Below are 22,059 nucleotides of genomic sequence, written 5' to 3'. Positions count from 1 at the left end.
TGTCCCCAGCACAAGGTACACCTGTGTAATGATTATGCTGTTTAATCAGCTTCTTGATATGCCACACCTGTCAGGTGGATGAATTATCTTGGCAAAGGAGAAATGCTCACTAACAGGATGTAAACACATTTGTGACTTACAACCTGGATTCGGTCTTGCGTATCAATATTTTAAATTGTGTATTTTACATTGGATAAAAGTAGAGAATCAGAGCTACAAAATGGTATATCATACTTGTATATGTATATTGTAATGGTATATCACAGTTGAGGAACAATGGGAAAATAATTTTGCTTTTAATGTTGATCAACTTGTAAACTCACTTTTGAGAAAATGGCCTTTGAATGTTTTGGTATCTAGTGAACAGCTCTTCTTTAACCTAAACCCATTCAGAATCATTCACACCCTTCACAAGCTTTAGCTCCTCCCATCTCGTTTTGCTCTCGGACACTTGACGCTCTGGCCGATGATTAGATAACATGAAAACAGCCTAATCAGCTTTGCTGGCAAAAATGTAGTTACGCTTTTTTTGCAGACGTTTACTGACACTCACACATATTCAAAGGGTGTTGTACACACGTCACGTAACATTAGCTAATAAGCCAGCCAGCTAACGTTAGCTAGCTAGCTAACATTACCCTTTATCTTAAGACATATAGCTAGCTAGGTAAACAATGAACCTAGCTAGGTAAACAATGAACCTAGCTAGGGAAACAATGAACCTAGCTAGGTAAACAATGAACCTAGCTATGGTAACAATGAACCTAGCTAGGGAAACAATGAACCTCGCTATGGTAACAATGAACCTAGCTAGGGAAACAATGAACCTAGCTATGGTAACAATGAACCTAGCTATGGTAACAATGAACCTAGCTAGGGAAACAATGAACCTAGCTAGGGAAACAATGAACCTAGCTAGGGAAACAATGAACCTAGCTAGGGAAACAATAAACCTGGCTATTGTTAGGGTTAAACTGGCTATTTGTTTGCATAACCTATATAATATACCGGGGAAGCTATGCTACAATATTAAGTATTGTAATGAAACAGCAGGCAGGGAGCAGGTCTCGAACCCTCGAGCTTCAAGCCCGAAGTCCGGCGCGCTATCGACTGTGCCGCAGAAGCATGCTCGAGCGGCAGAGTCGATTTCCACGCTTATAAACCCAGGGTCGTTACACTACTCCCTCCTTTCAAAGAGCGCGTCCTCGCGCTAGCTTGCGACTCAACGTCTTACAGGAACGCGCTCACCGGCCAAGCACACGCACTGTCGTGGATGCAAGGTCCGATCACTTCCGACACCAATGTAATGAAACAGCAAGCAGGTCCCACTTCTGACACCAATGTAATGAAACAGCAAGTAGGGAGCAGGTCTCGAACCCTCGACCTTCAAGCCCGAAGTCCGGCGCGCTATCGACTGTGCCGCAAAAGCATGCTCGAGCGGCAGAGTCGATTTCCACGCTTATAAACCCAGGGTCGTTACAGTATATAAACTACGGATAAGTCAACTGCTGAATACAAGAACTACAACCGGCGACAGGAAGTGCGTCACAAGGCTGGGACCAGCCTGCACGCCGACGTTAGGATGAGCAAGTTTAAACCACGCTCATTCTCGCCCTGACAGGCCAGCATTGAGCGGGAACTATCTCTGTCAGAGTATATAAGGGAGAACAATAGGATGTGACGTTCTCTTCTCTGTCTGCCCTGCGTGGTGTCACAGCGAGACCGTATATATACGAACAACATATTTACCATACACGTGTTTGCAATAATTAAAGAACAAAGAAAACTTGAGTTACTCTTTGCCAAATAATTTGTTCTAATACCAGATTTGAATTGACGCGACATGACAATAGGGAAACAATGAACCTAGCTAGGTAAACAATGAACCTAGCTAGGGAAACAATGAACCTAGCTAGGCAAACAATGAACCTAGCTAGGGAAACAATGAACCTAGCAATGGAAACAATGAACCTAGCTAGGGAAACAATGAACCTAGCTAGGGTAACAATGAACCTAGCTAGGCAGACAATGAACCTAGCTAGGGAAACAATGAACCTAGCTAGGGAAACAATGAACCTAGCTAGGCAGACAATGAACCTAGCTAGGGAAACAATGAACCTAGCTAGGGAAACAATGAACCTAGCTAGGGAAACAATGAACCTAACTAGGGAAACAATGAACCTAACTAGGTAAACATTGAACCTAGCTAGGGAAACAATGAACCTAGCTAGGGAAACAATGAACCTAGCTAGGTAAACAATGAACCTAGCTAGGGAAACAATGAACCTAGCTAGGTAAACAATGAACCTAGCTAGGTAAACAATGATCCTAGCTAGGTAAACAATGAACCTAGCTAGGGAAACAATGAACCTAGCTAGGGAAACAATGAACCTAGCTAGGGAAACAATGAACCTAGCTATGGTAACAATGAACCTAGCTAGGGAAACAATGAACCTAGCTAGGGAAACAATGAACCTAGCTAGGGAAACAATGAACCTAGCTAGGCAGACAATGAACCTAGCTAGGCAAACAATGAACCTAACTAGGGAAACAATGTGTAAGTTAACACATGTCACGTAACATTCTAACCAGTACTCTTAGTTAGTACTCTTAGTTAGTACTCTCTCTACTTCACCACCCAGGCTTCACTTCTCAGACTTCACCGGCACCAGGCTTCACTTCCCAGATTTCACTTTCCAGGCTTTATGTTCAAGACACATTAGTTGAATCCAGCTTGACTTCTCCTCTGACTCTGTTCACAACTCACATTGTATGAAGCGATGAACGAACAGTTAAACATCAGAGTTTGTTTAAAAGGCTGAGTCATTGTAAACAATGTTAATAAAAGAAACGGTTAATTATGTTTTCATTTTTTATTTCCATGAGAGATGGAATGAGTTTTCAATGTAATATGCCGGTGCTATAAGTTATTTAAATGCATTTTGTCTGTAGTGAACCATAGCTACAGTAGATACATAGAGCATAGAGAAGTCATGTCATTATTCTGAACAGAGACTAGTTCTTTGAGCTTTTGGGTTGAAAGTTGATTAAAAGCCACCCCCCCAAAAAAATTATGTAGAAACATTATCTCTTTAAGTCTTTTCCCAGACTGGTTTAAAAATAAGCTTTCTTTTTGAATGAAAATAATACATTCATCGATTATTCACATCTCCTTTATTTTATTGGTCTGTCTGCACATATTGGGGAAGGAGACATACATATTTTACACATTTTTCAAACAATTTAAATATTAGTTGCCAAATGACTGTCCCATGTGAATTATTTATCCTAAGTTTGCCTTTGAAACAGAGGCACTGGGAAGATTCATTGACCTGATAATTACTTTAAACCCACTTTCTAAAACAAACTTTTTATTAGGTCGAATATGGCTGCTTCTAAACAGATGCTCGTCTGTTGTTCCCTCACTATGCACTTCAATTTTTTTATCTAAAGTAAAAATTAAAGTTAAACATCGTATTTACAGAGGTTATATTTAAGCAATAAGGCACGAGGGTCTATGGTATATGGCCAATATACCACAGCTAAGGGTTGTTCTTAGGCACGACTAAACGCTATTATTATTATCATTGCTATTATTAGCTAGTTACCAACATAATTAGAGCAGTAAAAAAAAAAAATGTGGGACCCCGTGGTATACGGTCTGATTGGCTGTCAGCCAATCAGCATTCAGGGCTCGAACCACCCAATTTAATGAAATTTATACCATGGGCATTTTTGAATTCTCCTTTCTGATTAGCTTGAAGGGCATTCTATATCGTGCATTATTTCCCTACGTATAATACACGGTATAATGAAATGGCTATGAAGTTCATTCTCACATTAGTGTTGAAGGGGGATAAAATAAACATAGCTTTTGGAGCTGAGCTTTTGGAGCTGAGCTTTTGGAGCTGAGCTTTTGGAGCTGAGCGGAGCTGAGCTTTTGGAGCTGAGCGGGATACAACCAAATGATACAACAGAGTCTCAGAAGCGCAGTGCACTTTGTTTCCATGTCTGTAGGCCTTACAATAGCTGAGTTATTACAACATGTGTGTCCAAAGTCTGGGACAAAAGGGAGATAACACAGAGGTCAGTGGCACCACAATGACAGAAACTGAAATATATCAAGACGGGAATGGCCTATCAACATGACAGTCAGGGTTAATACAATAATATGAGTATGAAATGAAATATAATTAAATATAGAAACATATGGAAATGGGGTTGGGTTAAATGCAGGAAGACACAATTCAGTTGAAGACATTCAGTAGTACAAATGACTAGGTATCCTCCCCCCTTTACCTTTTCCATTTACACGCTACTAAAGTAACCAGAGGTAATACAGTCCGGGTGTTAGTGTGCTTGTTACGGAAATTTATGGAATTTCACTCAACATATTCTGCTCACCCCTGCTCTAAAACCATTGAGCTAAAGACACCAAATGAACACGATAGACTGATTCAGATTAGATTACCTGAGAAGACACCAAATGAACACGATAGACTGATTCAGATTAGATTACCTGAGAAGACACCAAATTAACACGATAGACTGATTCAGATTAGATTACCTGAGAAGACACCAAATTAACACGATAGACTGATTCAGATTAGGTTACCTGAGAAGACACCAAATTAACACGATAGACTGAGTCTACCTGAGAAGACACCAAATTAACACGATAGACTGCTTCAGATTAGATTACTTGAGGAGACACCAAATTAACACGATAGACTGATTAAGATTAGATTACCTGAGAAGACACCAAATTAACACGATAGACTGCTTCAGATTAGATTACCTGAGAAGAGACCAAATTAACACGATAGACTGCTTCAGAAGACTACCTGAGAAGACACCAAATTAACACGATAGACTGAGTCTACCTGAGAAGACACCAAACTGACACGATAGACTGCTTCAGACTAGATTACCTAGTGGTCCCGTGTTGCTCAGTTGGTAGAGCATGGTGTTTACAATGCCAGGGTTGTGGGTTCGATTCCCACGGGGGACCAGTACAGAGAAAAAATTTGTGAAATGTATGCATTCACTACTGTAAGTTGCTCTGGATAAGAGTGTCTGCTAAATGACTAAAATGTACCTGAGAAGACACCAAATTAACACGATAGACTGCTTCAGAATAAATTACCTGAGGAAATATTTGTTATACTATTTCTACTTTTTAAACCATAACAATATACACAGCATATGAAACATTAGGAACACCTCCGCTTTTGCCTTCAGAACAGCCTCAATTCTTCGGGTCATGGACTCTACAAGGTGTGGAAAGCATTTCACAGGGATGCTGGCCCATGTTGACTCCAATGCTTCCCACAGTTTTGTCAAGTTGGCTGGACGTCCTTGGTGGACCATTCTTGATACACACAGGAAACTGTTGAGTGTCAAAAACCCAGCAGCGTTGCAGTTCTTGACACACACAAACAGGTACGCCTGGCACCTACTACCATACCCCGTTCAAAGACAATTAAATATTTTGTCTTGCCCGTTCACCCTCTGAATGGCACACCCACACAATCCATGTCTCAATTGTCTCAAGGCTTAAAAATCCTTCTTTCTATACATAACCTGTCTCTTCCCCTTCGTCTACACTGATTGAAGTGATGTTAACAAGTTACATCAATAACGGACAATAGCTTTCACCTGGATTCACCTTGTCTGTCTATGTCATGGAAAGAGCAGGTGTTCCACTTTCAAAAGGTTCTGAGCGGAGAAGCAGAAGTTTTGTCTAGTGGTCGATACATTTTTAACATAAACAACCAATTGTTCCAGGACTCGGAGATTCCAACGTGGCTGTGAGTGATAGCTACCTCCTACTGAAGTATTCCCCAATACATATCGCACCACATTAAAAAATTACAATTCTGGATACTTACTATTTTTTTTACGCATGATGGACTCATTCGCTTTTTAAAATTTTTATTCATGCATAGAGATCCTTAGAGGTGGAGATCAAATCAGATTTGGATTAATGTGAAGGCGAAAATGGGTAAGGCTGACCCTTAAAAAAATACCAATGTATTTTATGTATTTATTTATTTTAAAGACTGCACACCCAGTAAAATAGAAAAAAATAAGAATTTGGTTTGGATTTTGATTTTGATTTTGATATGATATTGGCTAATTGCAGAGATTGGTATATATTATGACTTTAAAGCTGGTACATTGTACTGCCCTTTTTTGGCAGATGGGAATAAGAACTAATATAAGACACAAGTAAAATGTAAGGCTAAAATAACAGATTATTGGAGGAGAATTAAACCTACTGGAGTAGGTCTATACATAACCTGGAGTAGGTCTATAAATAACCTGGAGTAGGTCTATACATAACCTGGAGTAGGTCTATACATAACCTGTCTACTGGAGTAGGTCTATACATAACCTGGAGTAGGTCTATACATAACCTGGGGTAGGTCTATACATAACCTGGGGTAGGTCTATACATAACCTGTCTACTGGGGTAGGTCTATACATAACCTGGAGAAGGTCTATACATAACCTGTCTACTGGAGTAGGTCTATACATAACCTGTCTACTGGAGTAGGTCTACACATAACCTGGAGTAGGTCTATACATAACCTGGAGTAGGTCTATACATAACCTGTCTAAAGGGGTCGGTCTATACATAACCTGTCTACTGGAGTAGGTCTATACATAACCTGTCTACTGGGGTAGGTCTATACATAACCTGTCTACTGGAGTAGGTCTATACATAACCTGTCTACTGGAGTAGGTCTATATATAACCTGTCTACTGGGGTAGATCTATACATAACCTGTCTACTGGGGTAGGTCTATACATAACCTGGAGTAGGTCTATACATAACCTGTCTACTGGAGTAGGTCTATACATAACCTGTCTACTGGGGTAGGTCTATAAATAACCTGTCTACTGGGGTAGGTCTATACATAACCAGTCTACTGGGGTAGGTCTATACATAACCTGTCTACTGGAGTAGGTCTATACATAACCTGGAGTAGGTCTATACATAACCTGTCTACTGGGGTAGGTCTATACATAACCTGTCTACTGGAGTAGGTCTATACATAACCTGTCTACTGGAGTAGGTCTATACATAACCTGGAGTAGGTCTATACATAACCTGTCTACTGGGGTAGGTCTATACATAACCTGTCTACTGGAGTAGGTCTATACATGACCTGTCTACTGGGGTAGGTCTATACATAACCTGGAGTAGGTCTATACATAACCTGGAGTAGGTCTATACATAACCTGGAGTAGGTCTATACATAACCTGTCTACTGGAGTAGGTCTATACATAACCTGGAGTAGGTCTATACATAACCTGTCTACTGGAGTAGGTCTATACATAACCTGGAGTAGGTCTATACATAACCTGGAGTAGGTCTATACATAACCTGGAGTAGGTCTATACATAACCTGTCTAATGGAGTAGGTCTATACATAACCTGGAGTACGTCTATACATAACCTGTCTACTGGAGTAGGTCTATACATAACCTGTCTACTGGAGTAGGTCTATACATAACCTGTCTACTGGAGTAGGTCTATACATAACCTGGAGTAGGTCTATACATAACCTGTCTACTGGAGTAGGTCTATACATGACCTGTCTACTGGGGTAGGTCTATACATAACCTGGAGTAGGTCTATACATAACCTGGAGTAGGTCTATACATAACCTGGAGTAGGTCTATACATAACCTGTCTACTGGAGTAGGTCTATACATAACCTGGAGTAGGTCTATACATAACCTGTCTACTGGAGTAGGTCTATACATAACCTGGAGTAGGTCTATACATAACCTGGAGTAGGTCTATACATAACCTGGAGTAGGTCTATACATAACCTGTCTAATGGAGTAGGTCTATACATAACCTGGAGTACGTCTATACATAACCTGTCTACTGGAGTAGGTCTATACATAACCTGTCTACTGGAGTAGGTCTATACATAACCTGTCTAATGGAGTAGGTCTATACATAACCTGGAGTACGTCTATACATAACCTGTCTACTGGAGTAGGTCTATACATAACCTGTCTACTGGAGTAGGTCTATACATAACCTGTCTACTGGAGTAGGTCTATACATAACCTGGAGTAGGTCTATACATAACCTGTCTACTGGGGTAGATCTATACATAACCTGTCTACTGGAGTAGGTCTATACATGACCTGTCTACTGGGGTAGGTCTATACATAACCTGGAGTAGGTATATACATAACCTGGAGTAGGTATATACATAACCAGTCTACTGGGGTAGGTCTATACATAACCTGGAGTAGGTCTATACATAACCTGTCTACTGGAGTAGGTCTATACATAACCTGGAGTAGGTCTATACATAACCTGGAGTAGGTCTATACATAACCTGGAGTAGGTCTATACATAACCTGGAGTAGGTCTATACATAACCTGGAGTAGGTCTATACATAACCTGTCTACTGGAGTATGTCTATACATAACCTGGAGTAGGTCTATACATAACCTGGGGTAGGTCTATACATAACCTGGGGTAGGTCTATACATAACCTGTCTACTGGGGTAGGTCTATACATAACCTGGAGTAGGTCTATACATAACCTGTCTACTGGAGTAGGTCTATACATAACCTGTCTACTGGAGTAGGTCTACACATAACCTGGAGTAGGTCTATACATAACCTGGAGTAGGTCTATACATAACCTGGAGTAGGTCTATACATAACCTGTCGACTGGGGTAGGTCTATACATAACCTGTCTACTGGAGTAGGTCAATACATAACCTGGAGTAGGTCTATACATAACCTGGAGTAGGTCTATACATAACCTGTCTACTGGAGTAGGTCTATACATAACCTGTCTACTGGAGTAGGTCTATACATAACCTGTCTACTGGGGTAGGTCTATACATAACATGTCTACTGGAGTAGGTCTATACATAACCTGTCTACTGGGGTAGGTCTATACATAACCTGTCTACTGGGGTAGGTCTATACATAACCTGGAGTAGGTCTATACATAACCTGTCTACTGGGGTAGGTCTATACATAACCTGGAGTAGGTCTATACATAACCTGGGGTAGGTCTATACATAACCTGGAGTAGGTCTATACATAACCTGTCTACTGGGGTAGGTCTATACATAACCTGTCTACTGGGGTAGGTCTATACATAACCTGGAGTAGGTCTATACATAACCTGGAGTAGGTCTATACATAACCTGTCTACTGGGGTAGGTCTATACATAACCTGGAGTAGGTCTATACATAACCTGGGGTAGGTCTATACATAACCTGGAGTAGGTCTATACATAACCTGTCTACTGGAGTAGGTCTATACATAACCTGTCTACTGGAGTAGGTCTATACATAACCTGGAGTGGGTCTATACATGACCTGTCTACTGGGGTAGGTCTATACATAACCTGGAGTAGGTCTATACATAACCTGTCTACTGGAGTAGGTCTATACATAACCTGTCTACTGGGGTAGGTCTATACATAACCAGTCTACTGGGGTAGGTCTATACATAACCTGGCTACTGGAGTAGGTCTATACATAACCTGGGGTAGGTCTATACATAACCTGTCTACTGGGGTAGGTCTATACATAACCTGGGGTAGGTCTATACATAACCTGTCTACTGGGGTAGGTATATATATCAACTGGAGTAGGTCTATACATAACCTGTCTACTGGAGTAGGTCTTTATATAACCTGTCTACTGGAGTAGGTCTATACATAACCTGCCTACTGGGGTAGGTCTATACATAACCTGTCTACTGGGGTAGGTCTATACATAACCTGTCTACTGGGGTAGGTCTATACATAACCTGTCTACTGGAGTAGGTCTATACATAACCTGGAGTAAGTCTATACACAACCTGGAGTAGGTCTATACATAACCTGGAGTAGGTCTATACATAACCTGTCTACTGGAGTAGGTCTATACATAACCTGGAGAAGGTCTATACATAACCTGTCTACTGGAGTAGGTCTATACATAACCTCTCTACTGGGGTAGGTCTATACATAACCAGTCTACTGGGGTTGGTCTATACATAACCTGTCTACTGGAGTAGGTCTATACATAACCCGTCTACTGGAGTAGGTCTATACATAACCTGGAGTAGGTCTATACATGACCTGTCTACTGGGGTAGGTCTATACATAACCTGGAGTAGGTGTATACATAACCTGTCAACTTGAGTAGGTCTATACATAACCTGTCTACTGGGGTAGGTCTATACATAACCAGTCTACTGGGGTAGGTCTATACATAACCTGTCTACTGGAGTAGGTCTATACATAACCTGGAGTAGGTCTATACATAACCTGTCTACTGGGGTAGGTCTATACATAACATGGGGTAGGTCTATACATAACCTGTCTACTGGGGTAGGTATATATATCAACTGGAGTAGGTCTATACATAACCTGTCTACTGGAGTAGGTCTTTATATAACCTGTCTACTGGAGTAGGTCTATACATAACCTGCCTACTGGGGTAGGTCTATACATAACCTGTCTACTGGGGTAGGTCTATACATAACCTGTCTACTGGGGTAGGTCTATACATAACCTGTCTACTGGAGTAGGTCTATACATAACCTGGAGTAGGTCTATACACAACCTGGAGTAGGTCTATACATAACCTGGAGTAGGTCTATACATAACCTGTCTACTGGAGTAGGTCTATACATAACCTGGAGAAGGTCTATACATAACCTGTCTACTGGAGTAGGTCTATAAATAACCTCTCTACTGGGGTAGGTCTATACATAACCAGTCTACTGGGGTTGGTCTATACATAACCTGTCTACTGGAGTAGGTCTATACATAACCCGTCTACTGGAGTAGGTCTATACATAACCTGGAGTAGGTCTATACATGACCTGTCTACTGGGGTAGGTCTATACATAACCTGGAGTAGGTCTATACATAACCTGTCAACTGGAGTAGGTCTATACATAACCTGTCTACTGGGGTAGGTCTATACATAACCAGTCTACTGGGGTAGGTCAATACATAACCTGTCTACTGGAGTAGGTCTATACATAACCTGGAGTAGGTCTATACATAACCTGGGGTAGGTCTATACATAACCTGGGGTAGGTCTATACATAACCTGTCTACTGGGGTAGGTCTATACATAACATGGGGTAGGTCTATACATAACCTGTCTACTGGGGTAGGGCTATACATAACCTGGAGTAGGTCTATACATAACCTGTCTACTGGAGTAGGTCTATACATAACCTGTCTACTGGAGTAGGTCTATACATAACCTGCCTACTGGGGTAGGTCTATACATAACCTGTCTACTGGGGTAGGTCTATACATAACCTGTCTACTGGGGTAGGTCTATACATAACCTTGAGTAGGTCTATACATAACCTGGAGTAGGTCTATACATAACCTGTCTATTGGAGTAGGTCTATACATAACCTGGCGTAGGTCTATACATAACCTGTCTACTGGAGTAGGTCTATACATAACCTGGAGTAGGTCTATACATAACCTGTCTACTGGAGTAGGTCTATACATAACCTGGAGTAGGTCTATACATAACCTGGAGTAGGTCTATACATAACCTGTCTACTGGAGTAGGTCTATACATAACCTGTCTACTGGAGTAGGTCTATACATAACCTGGAGTAGGTCTATACATAACCTGGAGTAGGTCTATAAATAACCTGTCTACTGGAGTAGGTCTATACATAACCTGTCTACTGGAGTAGGTCTATACATAACCTGGAGTAGGTCTATACATAACCTGGAGTAGGTCTATACATAACCTGTCTACTGGGGTAGGTCTATACATAACCTGGAGTATGTCTATAAATAACCTGTCTACTGGAGTAGGTCTATACATAACCTGGAGTAGGTCTATACATAACCTGACTACTGGGGTAGGTCTATACATAACCTGGAGTAGGTCTATACATAACCTGTCTACTGGAGTAGGTCTATACATAACCTGTCTACTGGGGTAGGTCTATACATAACCTGGAGTAGGTCTATACATAACCTGTCTACTGGAGTAGGTCTATACATAACCTGGAGTAGGTCTATACATAACCTGGGGTAGGTCTATACATAACCTGGGGTAGGTCTATACATAACCTGTCTACTGGGGAAGGTCTATACATAACCTGGAGTACGTCTATACATAACCTGTCTACTGGGGTAGGTCTATACATAACCTGGAGTAGGTCTATACATAACCTGTCTACTGGAGTAGGTCTATACATAACCTGGAGTAGGTCTATACATGACCTGTCTACTGGAGTAGGTCTATACATAACCTGGAGTAGGTCTATACATAACCTGGAGTAGGTCTATACATAACCTGTCTACTGGAGTAGGTCTATACATAACATGTCTACTGGGGTAGGTCTATATATAACCTGTCTACTGGAGGAGGTCTATACATAACTTGCCTACTGGGGTAGGTCTATACATAACCTGTCTACTGGGGTAGGTCTATACATAACCTGACTACTGGGGTAGGTCTATACATAACCAGTCTACTGGGGTAGGTCTATACATAACCTGGAGTAGGTCTATACATAACCTGGAGTAGGTCTATACATAACCTGTCTACTTGAGTAGGTCTATACATAACCTGGAGTAGGTCTATACATAACCTGTCTACTGGGGTAGGTCTATACATAACCAGTCTACTGGGGTAGGTCTATACATAACCTGGAGTAGGTCTATACATAACCTGGAGTAGGTCTATACATAACCTGTCTACTGGGGTAGGTCTATACATAACCTGTCTACTGGAGTAGGTCTATACATGACCTGTCTACTGGAGTAGGTCTATACATAACCTGTCTACTGGAGTAGGTCTATACATAACCTGGAGTAGGTCTATACATAACCTGGAGTAGGTCTATACATAACCTGTCTACTGGAGTAGGTCTATACATAACCTGGAGTAGGTCTATATATAACCTGTCTTCTGGAGTAGGTCTATACATAACCTGTATACTGGAGTAGGTCTATACATAACCTGGGGTAGGTCTATACATAACCTGTATACTGGAGTAGGTCTATACATAACCTGTCTACTGGAGTAGGTCTATACATAACCTGGAGTAGGTCTATACATAACCTGGAGTAGGTCTATACATAACCTGTCTACTGGAGTAGGTCTATACATAACCTGTCTACTGGAGTAGGTCTACATAACCTGGAGTAGGTCTATACATAACCTGTCTACTGGAGTAGGTCTCTACATAACCTGTCTACTGGGGTAGGTCTATACATAACCTGGAGTAGGTCTATACATAACCTGTCTACTGGGGTAGGTCTATACATAACCTGGAGTAGGTCTATACATAACCTGTCTACTGGAGTAGGTCTATACATAACCTGGAGTAGGTCTATACATAACCTGGAGTAGGTCTATACATAACCTGTCTACTGGAGTAGGTCTATACATAACCTGTCTACTGGGGTAGGTCTATACATAACCTGGAGTAGGTCTATACATAACCTGTCTACTGGAGTAGGTCTATACATAACCTGGAGTAGGTCTATACATAACCTGGGGTAGGTCTATACATAACCTGGGGTAGGTCTATACATAACCTGTCTACTGGGGAAGGTCTATACATAACCTGGAGTACGTCTATACATAACCTGTCTACTGGGGTAGGTCTATACATAACCTGGAGTAGGTCTATACATAACCTGTCTACTGGAGTAGGTCTATACATAACCTGGAGTAGGTCTATACATGACCTGTCTACTGGAGTAGGTCTATACATAACCTGGAGTAGGTCTATACATAACCTGGAGTAGGTCTATACATAACCTGTCTACTGGAGTAGGTCTATACATAACCTGTCTACTGGAGTAGGTCTATACATAACCTGTCTACTGGAGTAGGTCTATGCATAACCTGTCTACTGGGGTAGGTCTATACATAACCTGGAGTAGGTCTATACATAACCTGGAGTAGGTCTATACATAACATGTCTACTGGGGTAGGTCTATATATAACCTGTCTACTGGAGGAGGTCTATACATAACTTGCCTACTGGGGTAGGTCTATACATAACCTGTCTACTGGGGTAGGTCTATACATAACCTGTCTACTGGGGTAGGTCTATACATAACCAGTCTACTGGGGTAGGTCTATACATAACCTGGAGTAGGTCTATACATAACCTGGAGTAGGTCTATACATAACCTGTCTACTGGAGTAGGTCTATACATAACCTGGAGTAGGTCTATACATAACCTGTCTACTGGGGTAGGTCTATACATAACCAGTCTACTGGGGTAGGTCTATACATAACCTGGAGTAGGTCTATACATAACCTGGAGTAGGTCTATACATAACCTGTCTACTGGGGTAGGTCTATACATAACCTGTCTACTGGAGTAGGTCTATACATGACCTGTCTACTGGAGTAGGTCTATACATAACCTGTCTACTGGAGTAGGTCTATACATAACCTGGAGTAGGTCTATACATAACCTGGAGTAGGTCTATACATAACCTGTCTACTGGAGTAGGTCTATACATAACCTGGAGTAGGTCTATATATAACCTGTCTTCTGGAGTAGGTCTATACATAACCTGTATACTGGAGTAGGTCTATACATAACCTGGGGTAGGTCTATACATAACCTGTATACTGGAGTAGGTCTATACATAACCTGTCTACTGGAGTAGGTCTATACATAACCTGGAGTAGGTCTATACATAACCTGGAGTAGGTCTATACATAACCTGTCTACTGGAGTAGGTCTATACATAACCTGTCTACTGGAGTAGGTCTACATAACCTGGAGTAGGTCTATACATAACCTGTCTACTGGAGTAGGTCTCTACATAACCTGTCTACTGGGGTAGGTCTATACATAACCTGGAGTAGGTCTATACATAACCTGTCTACTGGGGTAGGTCTATACATAACCTGGAGTAGGTCTATACATAACCTGTCTACTGGAGTAGGTCTATACATAACCTGGAGTAGGTCTATACATAACCTGGAGTAGGTCTATACATAACCAGTCTACTGGGGTAGGTCTATACATAACCAGGAGTAGGCCTATACATAACCTGTCTACTGGAGTAGGTCTATACATAACCTGGAGTAGGTCTATACATAACCTGGTGTAGGTCTATACATAACCAGTCTACTGGGGTAGGTCTATACATAACCTGGAGTAGGTCTATACATAACCTGTCTACTGGAGTAGGTCTATACATAACCTGGAGTAGGTCTATACATAACCTGGAGTAGGTCTATACATAACCTGTCTACTGGAGTAGGTCTATACATAACCTGGAGTTGGTCTATACATAACCTGGAGTTGGTCTATACATAACCTGGAGTAGGTCTATACATAACCTGGAGTAGGTCTATACATAACTGTAGGTAATAACCTGGAGTAGGTCTATACATAACCTGGAGTTGGTCTATACATAACCTGGAGTAGGTCTATACATAAGCTGGAGTAGGTCTATACATAACCTGGGGTAGGTCTATATATAATGTATCAGGACAGATGGCGATATGGGGGGGGGTGAAGTGGGGGAAATATCAGGACAGATGGTTGATATGGGGGGGGTGAAGTGGGGGGAATATCAGGACAGATGTCGATATGGGGGGAAGTGGGGAAGTGGGGGGAACATCAGGACAGATGATGATATGGGGGGGGGGGGGGAATGGGTGGAATATCAGGACAGATGGAGATTTACAGCTGCAGCTATAGTGGTAATATTATGGTAGAGCAATATGGATACTCAATCATCACGGTGTTTTTTGTTTTTAATGGTAATTTTACAAACATTGGTTGTGGTAAGTAAGTAAGTTCAACTGAAACTTGAGTATCATTATGGTAAGAGGGGAAATAAGTATAGCCAGTTACAATAGTACTGGCTAAGCAGATCGTAAACAAAATATATATTTTTAACATGGCTAACAGAGAAAGAATATAATATATATTGTTTACAGTAAACTCACTCAAAAGTTATAGATAAGGTTGTGTGGAAAAATAACTGGGAGGGAGAAATATATTTTTGTCATTGGCAAATAAACTCAAAAGCAGTGATTATACTAATTAACAATAATTTTCATCCCATTGTTCAAACTTAGCAAACAGCTCCTTATTAAGGAAGATGGCTGCTTTTAAATGGGCTATTGGACCAAAAACAGATCTGGCTACTTAATCTATATGGGTCAAAATAATGGTGATCCATACTTCTTCGAAAATATATTTAATAATCTACTGAGCTCACAAGTAACAAATGAATTATTAATTTGATTATAATACAGTTTTAATTACCTCAATGGACCGTAAAGGAAATCACTCTACAAACTATCACCCTGAAGCGCTTAACTTGGATTAACAGGATACATCAGAACTATTAGAACCAACTAACTTATATCGACATCTTCCCTGTGGCTCAGTTGGTAGAGCATGGTGTTTGCAACGCCAGCATGGTGTGAGCAACGCCAGAGTTGTGGGTTCGATTCCCACGGGGGGCAGTTCAAAAAATAAAAAAAATAAATGAAATGTATGCATTCACTACTGTAAGTCACTCTGGATAAGAGTGTCTGCTAAATGACTAAAATGTTATACTAACAGAAGGTCAGGGTTTTCAGCCTCCATATACAGCACCTTCTTCCTTTGTGTTTTTCCTATTTTGTTGCATTACAACCTGTAGTTGAAATATATTTTTATTTGGATTTCATGTAATGGACATACACAAAATAGTCCAAATTGGTGAAGTGAAATAAAGAAAATATATACTTGTTTCCAAAAATAAATAAAAATAAAATAAATGGGAAAGTGGTTTGTGCATATGTATTCACCCCCTTTGCTATGAAGCCCCTAAATAAGATCTGGTGCAACCAATTACCTTCAGAAGTCACACAATTAGTTAAATAAAGTCCACCTGTGTGCAATCTAAGTGTCACATGATCTCAGTATATATACACCTGTTCTGAAAGGCCCCAGACTCTGCAGCACCACTAAGCAAGGGGTAGTGTTCTGTTTCTTTGTGTTCTAGAACGTAGCCCTGTTTCTTTGTGTTCTAGAACGTAGCCCTGTTTCTTTGTGTTCTAGAACGTAGCCCTGTTTCTTTGTGTTCTAGAACGTAGCCCTGTTTCTTTGTGTTCTGGAACGTAGCCCTGTTTCTTTGTGTTCTAGAACGTAGCCCTGTTTCTTTGTGTTCTAGAACGTAGCCCTGTTTCTTTGTGTTCTAGAACGTAGCCCTGTTTCTTTGTGTTCTGGAACGTAGCCCTGTTTCTTTGTGTTCTGGAACGTAGCCCTGTTTCTTTGTGTTCTGGAACGTAGCCCTGTTTCTTTGTGTTCTGGAACGTAGCCCTGTTTCTTTGTGTTCTGGAACGTAGCCCTGTTTCTTTGTGTTCTGGAACGTAGCCCTGTTTCTTTGTGTTCTGGAACGTAGCCCTGTTTCTTTGTGTTCTGGAACGTAGCCCTGTTTCTTTGTGTTCTAGAACTTAGCCCTGTTTCTTTGTGTTCTAGAACGTAGCCCTGTTTCTTTGTGTTCTAGAACATAGCCCTGTCTTTCATTTTTGTTCATTGATTTCACCTGTGTTAGTTACTCACCTGGTCTCATCAGGTCCTTATTTAGTTCAGTTCATTTTGTCTGAATCGCCGTGTCCCCAGTCAGCCCAACCAATCACTGGACCCATATGTTCACTTGGCTACGCATGCCTCTCTCTAATAGCAATATGCCTCGTCCATTACTGTCCTGGTTAGTGATTACTGTCTTATTTCACTGTAGAGCCTCTAGCTCTGCTCAATATGCCTTAACCAACCATGTTGTTCCATCTCCTACATATGCGGTGACATCACCTGGTTTAAACGTCTCTAGAGACTATATCTCTCTCATCATTACTCAATGCCTAGGTTCACCTCCAATGTACTCACATCATACCTTACCTTTGTCTGTACACTATGCCTTGAATCTATGCTATCGTGCCCAGAAACCTGCTCCTTTTACTCTCTGTTCCAAACGTGCTAGACGGCCAGTTCGTATAGCCTTTAGCTGCATTTTCCGCCAAGATAGAACTGCCAAAGGGGGCGGTGTTGCAATCTACTGCAAAGATAGCCTGCAGAGTTCTGTATTACTATCCAAGTCTGTACCCAAACAATACGAGCTTCTACTTCTAAAAATTCACCTTTCCAGAAACAAGTCTCTCACTGTTGCCGCTTGCTATAGACCTCCCTCTGCCCCCAGCTGTGCCCCCGATACCATATGTGAATTGATGGCACCCCATCTATCTTCTGAGCTTGTGCTACTAGATGACCTAAACTGGGAAATGCTTAACCCCCCGGCCATCCTACAATCTAAGCTTGATGCCCGCAATCTCACACAAATTATTAATGAACCTACCAGGTACAACCCCAAATCCGTAAACACGGGCACCCTCATAGATGTCATCCTAACTAACTCGCCCTCCAAATACACCTCTGCTGTTTTCAACCAAGATCTCAGCGATCACTGCCTCATTGCCTGCATCTGTAATGGGTCTGCGACCAAACGACCACCACTCATCACTGTCAAACGCTCCCTAAAACACTTCAGCGAGCAGGCCTTTCTAATGGACCTGGCCGGGGTATCCTGGAAGGATATTGACCTCATCCCGTCAGTAGAGGATACCTGGTTATTCTTTAAAAGTGCCTTCCTCACCATCTTAAATAAGCATGCCCCAGTCAAAAAATGTAGAACTAAGAACAGATATAGTCCTTGGTTCACTCCAGACCTGACTGCCCTTGACCAGCACAAAAACATCCTGTGGCGTTCTGCATTAGCATCGAATAGCCCCCGTGATATGCAACTTTTCAAGGAAGTTAGGAACAAATATACACAGGCAGTTAGAAAAGCTAAGGCTAGCTTTTTCAAAGAGAAATTTGCATCCTGTAGTACTAACTCAAAAAAAGTTCTGGGACACTGTAAAGTCCATGGAGAATAAGAGCACATTCTCCCAGCTGCCCACTGCTCTGAGGCTAGGAAACACTGTTACCACCGATAAATCCACTATAATTGAGAATTTCAATTTCTCTACGGCTAGCCATGCTTTCCAGCTGGCTACCCCTACCCCGGTCAACTGCCCGGCACCCTCCACAGCAACCCGCCAAAGCCCAACAGCTCTGGATCCTTCTCCTTCACCCAAATCCAGATAGCTGATGTTCTGAAAGAGCTGAAAAATCTGGACCCCTACAAATTAGCCAGGCTAGACAATCTGGACCCTCTCTTTCTAAAATTATCTGCCGAAATTGTTGCAACCCCTATTACTAGCCTGTTCAACCTCTCTTTCGTATCGTCTGAGATTCCCAAAGATTGGAAAGCTGCCGCGGTCATCCCCCTCCTCAAAGGGGGTGACACTCTAGACCCAAACTGCTACAGACCTATATCTATCCTACCCTGTCTTTCTAAGGTCTTCGAAAGCCAAGTTAACAAACAGATTACCGACCATTTCGAATCCCACCGTACCTTCTCCGCTATACAATCTGATTTCAGAGCTGATCATGGGTGCACCTCGGCCACGGTCAAGGTACAAAATGACATCATAACCGCCATCGTTAAAAGACAATACTGTGCAGCCATCTTCATCAACCTGGCCAAGGCTTTCGACTCTGTCAATCACCGCATTCTTATCGGCAGACTCAACAGCCTTGGTTTCTCTAATGACTGCCTCGCCGTGTTCACCAACTACTTCTCAGATAGAGTTCAGTGTGTTAAATCGGAGGGCCTGTTGTCCGGACCTCTGGCAGTCTCTATGGGTGTGCCACAGGGTTCAATTCTCGGGCCGACTCTCTTCTCTGTATACATCAATGATGTTGCTCTTGCTGCTGGTGATTCTCTGATCCACCTATACGCAGACGACACAATTCTGTGTACTTCTGGCCCCTCTTTGGACACTGTGTTTACTAACCTCCAGACAAGCTTCAATTCCATACAACTCTCCTTCCGTGGCCTCCAACTGCTCTTAAACGCACGTAAAACTAAGTGCATGTTTTTCAATCAATCACTGCCCGCACCTGCTCGCTCGTCCAGCATCACTACTCTGGACGGCTCTGACTTAGAATACGTGGACAACTACAAATACCTGGTTGTCTGGTTAGACGGCAGCATAGCCTAGTGGTTAGAGTGTTGGGCTAGTAACTGAAAGGTTGCAAGTTCAAATCCCCATGCTGACAAGATACAAAATCTGTTGTTCTGCCCCTGAACAAGGCAGTTAACCCACTGTTCCAGGGCTGTCATTGAAAGTAAGAATTTGTTCTTAACTGACTTGCCTAGTTAAATAAAGCAAAAAAAGACTAAACTCTCATTTCAGACTCACATTAAGCATCACCAATCCAAAATTAAATCTAGAATTGGCTTCCTATATTGCAACAAAGCATCGTTCACTCAACACCCTCTTAAAACTGACCATCCTACCGATCCTCGACTTCGGTGATGTCATCTATAAAATAGCCTCCAACACTCTACTCAACACACTGGATGAAGTCTATCGCAGTGCCATCTGTTTTGTCACCAAAGTCCCATACACTACCCACCATTGCGACCTGTACGCTCTTGTTGGTTGGCCCTCGCTTCATACTCGTCACCAAACCCACTGGCTCCAGGTCATCTACAAGTCTCTGCTAGGTATGCATTTTTATGGAATGGTCTGCCTACCAATGTGAGAGACGCAGACTCGGTCTCAACCTTTAAGTCTTTACTGAAGACTTATCTCTTCAGTAGGTCCTATGATTAAGTATAGTCTGGCCCAGGAGTGTGAAGGTGAACGGAAAGGCTGGAGCAACGAACCGCCCTTGCTGTCTGTGCCTTGCCGGTTCACCTCTTTCCACTGGGATTCTCTGCCTCTAACCCTTTTACAGGGGCTGAGTCACTGGCTTACTGGTGTTCTTCCATGCCGTCCATGGGAGGGGTGCGTCACTTGAGTGGGTTGAGTCACTGACGTGGTCTTCCTGTCTGGGTTGGCGCCCCCCCTTGGGTTGTGCCATGGCGGAGATCGTTGTGGGCTATACTCGGCCTTGTCTTCGGACGGTAAGTTGGTGGTTGGAGACATCCCTCTAGTGGTGTGGGGGCTGTGCTTTGGCAAAATGGGTGGGGTTATATCCTGCCTGTTTGGCCCTGTCTGGGGGTATCATCGGATGGGGCCACAGTGTCTTCTGATCCCTCCTGTCTCAGCCTCCAGTATTTATGCTGCAGTAGTTTATGTGTCGGGGGGCTAGGGTCAGTCTGTTACATCTGGAGTATTTCTCTTGTCTTATCCGGTGTCCTGTGTGAATTTAAATATGCTCTCTCTAATTCTCTCTTTCTCTCTTTCTCTCGGAGGACCTGAGCCCTAGGACCATGCCTCAGGACTACCTGGTATGATGACTCCTTACTGTCCCCAGTCCACCTGGCCGTGCTGCTGCTCCAGTTTCAACTGTTCTGCCTGCGGCTATGGAACCCTGACCTGTTCACCAGACGTGCTTGTTGCACCCTCGACAACTACTATGATTATTATTATTTGACCATGCTGGTCATTTATGAACATTTTAACATCTTGACCATGTTCAGTTATAATATCCACCCTGCACAGCCAGAAGAGGACTGGCCACCCCTCATAGCCTGGTTCCTCTCTAGGTTTCTTCCTAGGTTTTTGGCCTTTCTAGGGAGTTTTTCCTAGGGAGATTTTCCTAGCCACCGTGCTTCTTTCACAAGCATTGCTTGCTGTTTGGGGTTTTAGGCTGGGTTTCTGTACAGCACTTTGAGATATCAGCTGATGTACGAAGGGCTATATAAATAAATTTGATTTGATTTGAGGTAAAGTTCCACCTTATCTCAGCTCACTGGTCACCATAGCAGCACCCACTCGTAGCATGCGCTCCAGCAGGTATATCTCACTGGTCACCCCCAAAGCCAATTCTTCCTTTGGCCGCCTTTCCTTCCAGTTCTCTGCTGCCAATGACTGGAACGAACTGCACAAATCTCTGAAAGTGGAGACTCATATCTCCCTCACTAGCTTTAAGCACCAGCTGTCAGAGCAGCTCACAGATCACTGCACCTGTACATAGCCCATCAGTAAA

General features: G+C 42.3%; 1 non-coding gene across 1 annotated transcript; it reads left to right on the top strand.

The window, feature by feature from the left end:
* The first annotated feature begins 4,936 nt into the window (after window positions 1–4,936).
* Window positions 4,937–5,012, top strand: trnav-uac (transfer RNA valine (anticodon UAC)). The gene has a single exon. It is a non-coding gene; the product is annotated as a tRNA-Val (tRNA).
* Window positions 5,013–22,059: the final 17,047 nt, after the last annotated feature.

Source organism: Salmo salar, chromosome ssa19, assembly GCF_905237065.1.
Source record: "Salmo salar chromosome ssa19, Ssal_v3.1, whole genome shotgun sequence".
Taxonomy (NCBI): domain Eukaryota; kingdom Metazoa; phylum Chordata; class Actinopteri; order Salmoniformes; family Salmonidae; genus Salmo; species Salmo salar.
Note: the sequence above shows the minus strand (reverse complement) of the source record. Positions and strands in the feature narration are given on the sequence as shown.